The following is a 12,510-nucleotide window of genomic DNA, read 5'->3' as shown; positions in this document are numbered from 1 at the left end:
TCATTAATCAATATGTTATCCTTTCAAAATTGTGCCTTTCACTCTTAAAACACTAACACCAGCTAAATCTAGCTCTCACCCACTTATCCTGCCTTAACTCCCACTACACCACAACAAAAGCCTTACTCCTTGGGGCTGAACATTTCTGGATTCTCCAGGGACTCACCCTCATACCCATCAGGCCCCTCCTGACTGCCAGTCAACTCATTTCTGAATCCTCCTTGTGCTTTTCTGCCAATGCAAATGAACTGTCCCTTGAGGATTAACTTAAATATCATCTCTCCACAAAGTTCTTCCAGCTGGAAGTGACTTAACATCTGTATGTCTTTAACACTTACAGCTTGTCTGTGTCATCCATTCTGTGGTGCAAGGTGGGCTCACTCAGAGGGGATAAGTATTACAGGCAGATTGGATCCACTATGAGAACAAATAACAAAACTGCCAATCACATCTCTTCCTTCTGTGGAGTCTAAAACAATTAAAACAGATACAGGAGTCAGGCAGGGGTCAAAATGCCAGCTTTACTGCTGGCAAAGCTGAATTAGAAGGCACAGTTTGAACCTGAGGATGAAACTCTGAGTTGGATCAATTTATTCACCCAGTATTGGGGCCAAGAAGCCCTCCTGGGGCTTTTCTACCCACCAAACAGCAGCCGAAATGGAGAGAACATACGCATCTCTTCAGGCTGAGCTGTACATGCTCATGAACCTTTCTGCCAATGAGGGTAGTTAACAAAGGGGATAGAGTATGAGACAAAAGCTACTACTCATTAAGGGTGGCCATCTCTAATTTATAAGACAATAGGAACACAAGATGAATGAGAAAGTGATCGTGCCTGCAGACAAAAAGTTTAATGATGTAATTTATGTCTGGGAGTAGCCAGTTCATCAACTCCTCCCCTCTGTGGAAGGTTGTTCCCCACCTTAATAAAACCAGCACAGCCTGTTGGTAAGATAAAGCCCAATTCACTGCTCACCATGAGAAGGAAGAAAAGCCTCTCCCTAGAGCTCTGACAATGTCAGGGCGGGGGGCTGGTCAGGAAAGGAATTCAGAATTTATTGAGGATTAGAAGTTTGGTTTCAGGAGGATCTTTCACTGTGGGGATTTGATTGGATTGTGCGACAATAGTCCAGTATTGGTGGAGACAGCAAAGGGAGGATTTTGTAGTGAGGGACCCAAAGGATCTTAGGGTGCAAACTACCCATTGATGCTTTCCACTGAAGAGTTAATGAAATTTGGGGGATGTTCTTATAATGAAGAATCAACTCATGTGCCTGTAAAGGGGTTCCTAATAACATAAAGCCATGCTAATTAAGACAGCAGAATAACAAAGTTGTGTTAGTATAGACCTTAAGTGGTGGCTTCTGTTCTCATTGTCCAGGCTGAGTAGGAGTAAATGATTTTGGTTCTCACTTCATTCTGAGAAGAAACATGAGTATTGCTGAAACAGGACTTTAGAGACTCAAACCTCAACCCCTTCTTAAAATGTAAAGCATAGAAGCCATCCTACACAAAAGAAACTCAAGTCTGACTACAGGAGTCCTGACCTTCACAAGCCTCAGCAAAACTTTCCCCAAACTTCTTGGTCCCCAACTCTCCCTACAGACCTCTTTGTAGTTGTATTAGTCAAGGTTCTACAGAGAAACTGAAACAATAGGAGAGAGACAGAAATTAAAAGAGAGAAACAGATTTAGAGAGAGAGAGATTTATTTTAAGGGACTGGCTCACACGGCCAGGGAGATTGGCAAGTCTCAAATTCATAGGCAAGCCAGAATTCTGGAAACTAAGGAAGTTTGGGACATGATGATGCAAGGTTGAGACAGAATTTCTTCTTCAAGAAACCTCAGTTTTTGTTTTTAAGGCCTTCCACGATTGGACAAAGCCCACTCACATATTTGAGGATTATCTCCTTTACTTACCTCCTGTCAGAGAGACAAAAGGAAGATAAATGACTTGCCAGGCACACTTCGCCACATAATTTGACAAACCTCGACCTTGAACATCATCTTCTGACTCCCATTTACCTATCTCAGTGCCTCTGTCTCCATAGTTTGTGTGTTGCAATGGCCCAAGCACCACATTTTACAGCAACAGTGTTTTGTTTGGCTCTTCTCTAAGATGGGAAATAACCCAAAATACCATAGCATCTCCAGGCTTCAACATTCTAAATGGTGGTAATGTACATGCCATCCATCTAGTTCCAATGAAAACACATTTTTAATGTGATAGCATTAGGAATATGATATAAGTTGTACTTCTTTCCCCCCCTTTCTTTAAATCTTGTTCAAGTCATTACATAGACTCATTTTATAGTCTGGGGTAATGTTTAGGAAAAGTGGGAACTGTGATAGAGCAGTTAAGGCAAAGAAATTGGTGGTAGGCAAAATAATGAGCCTCTAAAGATGCCCATGTCATAATCTTTAGAACCTGTGACTATGTTGTCTTACCTGGAAAGGGGACCTTGCAGATGTGATTAAGTTAAGGATTCTGAGATTGGGAGATTATCCTGGATTATGTGAGTGGGTCCAATGAAATTACCAAGGTCCTTATAAGTGGAAGAAGGAGGTAGAAGGAGAGTCAGTGTCAGACTGATGCATTGTGAGAAAAACTCACCTGATCATTGCAGGCTTTGAAAATGGAAGGAAACCACAATCAATGAATGTGGGCAGCCCCTAGAACCTAAAAAAAGGCAAGGAAATGGATTCTACCCTATAGCCTCCAGAATGAATGTGGCTCTGCCATCACCCTGATCTTAGCCATTGAGATGCACTTCAGACTTCTGACCTACAGGACTTTAAAGTAATAAATTTTTGTTGTTTTAGCCCACCCAGCTTATGATAGTTTGTTACAGCAGCAAGAGGAACCTAATACAAGATCTCTGGTATCCAAAGTCATAACAACTGAGAAGGCCTCTATAGTAGTTGCTTCAACAAATCTCAAGGAACTTCCACTACCTTTTCAGTTAGAATAATTTAAGTCTATCGGCTTATACCATCCTACATGGCTAATCCCTTTAGATCAGAAGTAAGACATTCAAATGGTAGGGACAGCAGGTAATATAAATGAGAGAATTGGATGAATATAAGAAACTGGGGATCAGCAAAGACTGAGGCACACGAGAGAATGCATACACCATCTAACCCAGTGCCATGCAAGAGATTTTTCCACAGTGATGGAAACATTCTATATCCGCACTGTCCAATAGGATAACCAAATAGCCACCTGTGGCTATTGAGTACTTGACACATGCTAGTGTGAATGAGAAGCTGAATTTTTAGTTATGTTTAATGTTCATTAATTTTAAATGTAAATATAAAATATACACATGTGTGTCTTATTAGACAACACAGATATAAAGAGTGTAGAAATAAAGGTGCTAGTGTGTCCGGATCTTCTGGTTCTTTTTCTTTTTTCCAGATCTTCTGGTTTTTCAAGAAAAACCAAAAACATATGCTTCCATGTGAAATATCTTGGCTTTTACCTGTTGGCTCAAATTGTTTTTTCGTTAAAAAAAAAAAAAGGCAAGTTTGTTGAGCTATGTTTGAAATGCAAAATATTGTACATATTTAACTGTATACAATTTGATGAATTTGGACATATGCATACACCTGCAAAACCAATGTCACAACCACAGTAATAGATATATCCATCATTTCCAAGAGTTTTCTTGTGTCCCTTGTTTTTTGTTTTGTGGGAATAACACTTAACCTGAGATCTACCCTCTTAACAAATTTTTAAGTGCATCATGCAGCATTGTTGACTGGGGGTGGCTCAAATATTCTTTTAAAGAGTATATAGGCAGGGATACTAAGGAGACGATCTCTTGCCAGCAGACCAAACAGTGTCCTGTCTGTTCTAGATTTAAACAATCTTTCTTATGTGAATGGACCTAGAGAGTATTAAACTAAGTGAAATAAGTCAGGCAGAGAAAGACAAATACTATATGACTTCCCTCATATGTTTAATTTAAGAAACAAAACAGATAAACATAGGGAAAAGTAAAATAAAGAGAGAAGCAAACCATAAAACAGACTCTTAACTATAGAGAACGAAGGGTTGATGGAGGGGAGGTGTGTGGGGGGATGGGTTACATTGGTGATGGGGATTAGGAGGGCACTGGTGATGAGCACTGGGTGTCATCAAATCCTATACCTGAAACTAATATTATACTGTATGTTTACTAACTAAAATTTAAATAAAAACTTGGAAGAAAAAATAAATAAATAAAATGTTATTTAATTGGAAAAAAAATCTCCATGTAGAATCATGTTGTCTGTGAATACAGCTTTAGTCTTTAAATAAATAAATAAATAAATAATAAACAATCTTTCTTCGTCTCAGATATTCACCAATTACCTCTGCAAGGCACATCCCTCAGATACTGGAGAGACCCTAAAGATCAATATGTCCTGTAGACCCAAGACACAAGCTTCCAATCTCCTTGTCACTATTATCATCTTCTAAAGTTCTTACATAGTCTCTGATCACAGAATCTACCACAAACCAAAATTCTAAACTCCATGAGACCAGAGACCAGGTCTTATACTCTTTTGAAGCTCTCATTAGTACCTGGAATGATTCTATTTGTTGCTACTGTTATTGTATTCCAGATGGAAATTTTACCATAGGCATGTTCCATTTAGAGCAAAATTAATGTATACATTCCAGAACTACAACAAAAAATTAGCAGGTGATTTTCTGTTTACATAAAGAATTCTTTTATTGGCAACATTCTCTACCATATTTAAGATATGATTCTAGAAGAAAAAATAATATGCAATTATCGGTGGACATTCAAACAGTGATGGTGTCTAAGTTGATGGGCTCAAAACTATTATTAATAAGACAGAAACATATTTGATAACCAAGCCTTAGATCAGAACCAAAAAATAAATAACATTTTTTCAAATTTTAGGTAAGAGATTAAACATTTAATACAAGAACATTATTTCTGCATGTATCATTTGATCAACAAGACAATCCTACAGATAAAGGTACCTTAACATACAGTCTAAATCAAATTAATAATTAAAAAGTAATTGCCCATTTTAAAATTGGGCAAAGGACTTGAATAGATATTTTTCCAAAGAAAATATAGAAATGGCCAAAAAGCTCATGAAGAGATGCTCAGCATCATTAGTCTTTAGAAAAATGAATTAAAACTCAATGAGATACCACTTCACATCCATTAGGAAAATAACCAGTGTTGTCAAGGATGTAAAGAAATAGAACATTTGTGCATTGCTAGTGTGAATGTAAAACAGCACAACCATTGTGGAAACAAGTTTGGAGCTCCTCAAGAGTTAAGCATGGAATTACCATATGATCCAGCAATGCCACTTTCAGGTCTATATCCAAATTGAAAGCAGAGACTCAAACAGATATGTACAACAATGGTCAATGCAGCATTATTCACAATAGTCAAAAGGCCGACACAACCCAAGTTTCTATCAACATACAAATAGATAAATAAAATATGGTAAACAAAGCACTACCTGAGCTGTGCCGAACCTAAAAAACAAACCAAAACAAAAAACACAAAACACAGTGCTAAGACCAAGGTCACAATTTCTTTGGCTATATTTTAGCAACTTAGGTTTTAATGGGAATAACCACTGGTGATTGGCCTGATCAAAACAAAACTGATTTAACTGATCAATGTTCAACCTCCAAAGTCCTCACAGTTCTAGTGTATTTTAATTCTATTATGGCAAAAATTGCTGAAATACCCAGCTTTTTGATTTAAAGACTATTAATTTGGGGACTATGAGTACCCACAGTCTTGAGTTTATGATTGACTGACTCACTACTTAGGAAGACATTAGCAATTGTCAATTAAGCTTTAATGATAGTATTAAAATGCAAACCAGGATAATTCATACACTTTTCTATGACTTGGAAACAGAACTTTTGTTCTACAGAACAAAATCTATTAAAACAGCCTTCATGCATAAATCGACTACAGAACAAAATCTATTAAAACAGTCTTTATGCTTCCTATGCTTCCTATCCCTTTATGCTGCTAAATGGAAAAAGAGAATAATGTGCATGAAACTGATAATAATTAACTCACACTTGCATAGGGCTTTAAAATTTACAAAGTGTTTTAACATACATTTCCTCACTTAATCCTCATTAATATGTTGTTTTGTGGGCTGTAAGCTGAATATTCAAATTTTCCATTATACAATCTAAGATGAAAATAATGCAAGTAACAGTGGCTCTAAGAATGAACTGAGAACCACCTTAAATTTACAAAAGAAAGCTCACAATTTTTTTCTTCATAAAACCAGCAAAAATTCCTCAAAACTAGAACTATACTCCTTAAATAATTCTTGAGCCTAAATTACTTGTTTGAACCATTAAAAAAAATTACAATATGTGGGCAAATGAAATTCAAACACAAAGATAAGAATGAGTAAGTAGCTATAAGAGAAGACTAGTCAACCCTTTAATCGCCACAGAAAGACAAACAAGAAAGAAAGGCTGAAAATCTGCTATTTAAAATAAGCATGAGTTAACCTTAAGTTATTTTTAAAAAGATTTTAGTTTTTAAAATTAGTTTGCTCTCCTCGTCTCCTTATGCTTATGCTTTGAGGACTTTGTGGGTTTCAAACATACAATGATAAGTAAAACATTTTTAAAGTATTTTAAAATGTGAATAATGCAAAACTGAGATAAGCAACTCCAAGGAGCAAATTGTACAGAAATATTCAATAACGAGCAGGACATCAGGTTCTCTGCATATATAAGTATGCAGAAGAGTATTGGAATTTGGCTCCTGTTGGGGAACAGGATCCTGTTGGATCCCTGCACTCTTGAAAAGAGGGCGGGAGCCTAGATTCTGCTAACCACTGCCTATGGCTGCTACCTGTATGAGCCTCATGCCTACTTTTAAGAGGCAGATGAATATACATACCACTTGGACCAAGATGCTGAGCCAAACTACCCATGACTCAGTGACAGATTCCACAGTAGCCCTATCATCACTGAGGGACAAGTGCTGGGAACCACAACACGAGACAGGGTCCTGAGTCAGAGGCCTGGGGATAGTCAAGTGGGAAGCAGGTAGGTGTAACCTCAGAACTGCTAACCAGGGAACATGGAGTACAGAGCAAGAAATGGCCTTCAATACATGATGAGCCTGCAAACCCTTAAGATCAAAATACATAAATAAAACTATACCAAAGAAAGATAGTCCATAAATCAGAACATGGATTTTTGACCAACAAATTGTTTGGCATGCTCAAAGAGATAAAGTAATAACACTCATAAAAATAAGCAAGAAATCCTAAATCCAAAGCAGTTAGTAATAAAATAAGAACAGATGATGATAAATAGAAATCAGTAAAAGTGAACTTGCAAACACTAAAACACAATGAACAGACAAGATAACGCCCTTGTTGAACACAAAGAGAAAAAGGAAATAGCAAATTGGAAGGCAGTCTAAAGAATTAACTCAGAATGCAGGATAGAATGACAAAGGGATTTTAAAGATACCTATATCTGGGATGCCTGGGTGGCTCAGTCAGTTAAGCGTCTGCCTTCAGCTCAGGTCATGATCCCAGGGTCCTGGGATTGAGCCCTGCATCGGGCTCCCTGCTCAACAGGGAGTCTGCTTCTTCCTCTCCTCCCTCTGCTTGTCCAATCTCTCTCTCTGAGACAAATAAATAAATAAAATCTTAAAAAAATAAAAATAAAGATACCTATATCTATGTGGATAGAGAAAAGGAGCAAGAGAAAGATGGAGACAGAGAGATGGAGAGACTCAAACGAACACCCAATAATAGTGCCGTAAGAATAGAATAAAGGATATGGTGGAGACGTAATATTCTCAAAGATAACCACTCAGCTCTTCCAGAGTTGATAAGAATAAAAACAAGAATATGCCAATAAATTTATTTTAAGTTAGATAAAATGGATAATTTTCTAGAAGAGCATAAAAATATCAAAATTGGCTCAAGAAAAAAAATGAATGGCTAAATAAATAGCCATTAAAGAAACTGAATTAATTTTTTTAAAATCTTAACCAAAAGACGATCCAAATCCCCCATAATTTTATCTGGCACATCTACCCCATCTTCAAGGAACAGATAACTTCTCTGCTACAAAATGATAAGTTAATATAAAGACATTATTAAGCTTTGGTAATTAAAATGGCATGGGACTCATGCAGGAATGGAAAAAGAAAGGAATGAAACAGAAAAGGAAGCTCAGAAACAGACATATGTCCATACTGAAACTTGGTGTATGACAGAGATGTCCCTATAAACCAGAATGGGCTAATTAATAAATGTTCTAGGATAATAACCTTCCAACTATCTATCTGAGGGGCGTCTGGGTGGCACAGTCAGTTAAGCATCTGACTCTTGGTTTCAGCTCAGGTCGTGATCTCAGGGTATTGAGATCACAGAGCCCCACCTAGGGCTCTGCATTTAGCAGAGTCTGCTTAAGACTTCTCTCCTTCTCCCTCTGCCCCTCCCCGTTTCTCCTCCCACCCCCAAATTAAAAAAAAAAAAAAAGTAGCTATCTGAAAGTTAAAACTTTCAGAAGTAAATACAGGAAAATACTTTTACGATGTTGGACAGAGTACAGATCATTAAGGATAAAATTGATTTAAAAATTCTACCAAGTTAAAACTTAAAGTGCCTGTGTCTCAAACAGCATCTGAGGGTTGCTGGAGTGGTGGGGGGTGGGAGGGATGGGGTGGCTGGGTGATGGACACTGGGGAGGGTATGTGCTATGGTGAGCACTGTGAATTGTGTAAGACTGATGAATCACAGACATGTACCCTTGAAATAAGTAATACCTTATATGTTAATTAAAAATAATAATAAAATAATTTTTAAAAACATCTTTTTAAAAAGCTAAAACATGAGTCCTAACTGGAAGAAGATACCATATAACCAATAAAAGATCAATATCCAGAATATCAGAGGAAGTCCTCTAAATTATTAAGAGACAACCACCCGGCAGCAAAGGAAATGAACAGACAATTTACAGAGAACCACATACTTGAAAGGATGCTCAGCCTCACTAGTAGTGAAGGCAATTCAAATTAAAACATCAACAGGAGCCCATTTCACACCCATCAAACTAGCAGAAAGTAACAAGTCTGAAAATACCAGGTGTTGGAGAGCAAGACGAAAAACAGGAATTCTCATACACACTGCTGGTAATAGACAAAATGGTGTAATGACTTGAAAAGTAATTTGGCAACATCTAATAGAACTGCAGATGTGATTTCTCTTATAAAGTAATTCCCTAGATATATGCATTAAAACTCTCATACATAGGCACAAGAAGAGACAGAAAGACAGGTGTGTGTGGGTGTGCATGTGTGCACATGTGTGTATGTAATTTCCCACCCACCTCACACTTGGTCCCTGAAGTTCAACTGTTCCATACACACATACATGGCCTGTCATTGCAATACAACTCATAAGAGTATAAAAAAATTTAAGGCAGAAATCATGTAAATACCCGGAATTAGAAAATTAACAAATAAGTCATTATTCAGTGATGTGGAATCCTATAGAGGAGTACAAATGAATGAACGGGAACTAAAGATATCCTAATGTATAAATCTGGAAAACAAAGTGGAGAGGAAAAAATCTGGTTGTAGAATTAAACATATAATTTGATCTAACATGTTTCAAAACAGACAAAATAGTAGTATTTTGTACAGATACATACCTTTTTAATGAAAGCTGCCTAAAAGCTAATGACCACCTTAAGCAAAGTGTATATCTCTGGAGAGTGGGGAGAGAGTAATGGCATTAAGGAGGCACAACACCTATTTTTTTAACTTTTTTTTATTGGAGAGAGAGAGAGCACACACAGGGGGAGCAGCAAGCAGTGGGAAAGGGACAGCAGACTTCCCGCTGAGCAAGGAGCCTGACTCGGGGCTCAATCCCAGGACCCTGGGATCATGACCAGAGCCGAAGGCAGATGCTTAACCAACTGAGCCACCCAGGCGCCCCAATACCTATTTCCTAAAAGAAGAGAACAAAAGTACATGTAGAATATTGGAGTTGAGTTGTTGACACAGGTCTTTTTTATATGTACTTGTAAATGTATTTGAATATTTTCTAGTAAAAATATTTTTTCAATAATTTTTATCAGAAAACTCCCCAAGAAAGCTAACTGACTGAAAGTCAGTTAGTTGAAAGAAAACAGAACTCTTAGATTCACAAATAGCAGCAACAAAACCTGTTAGAACTTCTGGGCAAGTGTCATCTTGAAAATAAAAATGAATGACATTTTATAATAAATTCAGAGTTTTATGTTCAGCGAAAAATGTCTATGGATGATTCTCTGAGCATTAAACTAGAAAATGCTGAGGAGGAGCACAAAATGAGACTATTTTCTTAGAAATGTAATCAATAAATTTGTGCAACCATCTATAAAAAAGTGACAAGTATCCTACATAATTTCAAGTTTGATTTTATATTCCTTCAATAGAAATCACTCTTTGCCTTTCAAGTGTGCTCTAACATCTGTGGAGCCACAGAAGAAACACCTAACTGACATCTCAGAGCCTGAGCCCTGGATCTGCCATGTGTGGGTCCTTGCCTTCATTCGTCCCCCCCCCCCAGGTCCAGGGGCCCTTAGAGCCCTGCCCAGCCCTTAATCAGTTCTAACCAAGGCTTCCAGGGTATTGACAGTCCAAGAAACATGATTCGGTGGGCTCTAAGTTTCATCCTACTGCCCTAAACAATCTGGCTTTCCAATCCACTCCACACTTGGTCCCTTGAGTTTAGTTGTTCCATATACACACCACAGGCCCACCGCCCCATGAGAAGGAGCATCACAGTTGGCCATTTTTCTAGCCCTACTCTCCTAAGCACAAAAGCTTACAGTTTTCTTATTCCAGCTGTGATGTTTCTGATTCTTTATCCCCAATGTTGACACTTACTTGGAGGCTCCTCCAGGATTTGACACCTTCCCCTACATTCCAGTTCTTGCTCTTTTGCCATAGCCTGGTTCTGCTTCAAATGCTTCCCATTGTCTTAAGTAAACTTCCTCTCTTGCCTCCCAGCCTCCGGACAACCATGCTGCAGTCCTTCCATGCTGTAGCCACTCAGCAAGTACCCTAAGGTATGGTTACACTTCATGAGGTGCCTGGGCAGAGGGGAGCATTGAGGACCTCCCTGTCCACCAAAAATTGGGCCCATCACTCTAGCGTCTGACCTGTGACTGAGCTTCCACTCTGGATTCCACTCCACTTTTCGTTTCTGGAGTAAAAGCCCTGCCTTGTAAAATTAATAATAATAATAATAGCTACTTACATCTGTCAAGGTTGAATATGAAAAACAGAAGCTACTCTGTAGAGGTATATTTTAATACAGGGATTTAGAAGTTTACACACCTGTTGGAAGAGCCTGGGGAGAGAGGGTCAGGAAAGCCCCCACCAGCCACCTTGGCCTGCAGCACTGATATGGCTGATTCTTTAAGGCTTGCTGGAAAGTTCTGAAAATCTCTCTGTCTGCATTTCCAGCTGCACTGTCTCCAAAGGCTTCCTTCTCTTATCTTCCAAATATCACCCAAGCATTTCTCTTGGAAACACCCTAACTAAGATCTAGAGAGAGAAGGAGAGTCTGGGAGGTGCAATTCTCAGCTTCTGTAGCATGCAGAGAACTTCCAAGGGGGTGGTACTGATGCTGATTTGACAGCAGACAAGCCAGCACACTAAACATTTACTGAATGCTTGGAATGTGCCAGGCACTGTGCTAAATTATATCATCTAATCTTCACAATAAATCTATGACATGGACACTTTCTCTATTAACAGAAAGAGAAACAAAGCTCAGGAAGGTGAAGAAGTATGCCCATGGTTGTTACACAGCTTAAAAAGGGCTCAATTAAGATTTGAATCTAGGTCACCTGACTGCAAAATCCCATCATTTAACCATCATGTTATATGTCCCTGAAATCTACTCTATTAGTTAGAACCCTTCAAATGAACTAATCCTTACTAGAACCCTCCACCTCCAGTTGGAGACTGATTCTGTATCTTCACCTCTGCTTGGGGTCCTATTTCAAATTGGAAAAACCTACCAGGAACAAGGTGGTGGCTCCCAATTGACCCAGTCTTCCAGCTGCCTGAAGTTCCCTAGAACTCAATAAGGCTTTCTAAGACCAAGACATTCATTAACCACTTCCCTTTTGTCTCTGATATTCAGCTGTGGACCCTTCTCTCAAGGCCAGCTCTATTTCCACACTAGTTCACCTAGACCTCAGCTTCCTCGCTTCCTACCCTTTCTCACTAGCTCAAGCTCCCAGCCTCCTTCAATGCCACCAAGGCCAAACCATACATGTCAAGCCAATTCTGTCACTACTCTTTGGAACTCCTGAAACTCCCCACCACAAACGGACTGTGAACACTCTTCCCAATTTGAGTTAATTGGACAACTGGCCTAACACAGCAGAAAAATGTTCTGTAGCCATTACTGCCTACAGAATAATATACTCTCCAGGCCTTCAAAGCCATTCCCAAATGGTTCAAAT

The sequence above is a fragment of the Callorhinus ursinus genome, unplaced genomic scaffold (assembly GCF_003265705.2).
Source record: "Callorhinus ursinus isolate GAN/ISIS: 27379988/994484 unplaced genomic scaffold, GSC_fseal_2.0 scaffold1, whole genome shotgun sequence".
Taxonomy (NCBI): domain Eukaryota; kingdom Metazoa; phylum Chordata; class Mammalia; order Carnivora; family Otariidae; genus Callorhinus; species Callorhinus ursinus.
The sequence above is the reverse complement of the archived record's forward strand: the minus strand, read 5'-3'. Positions refer to the sequence as shown.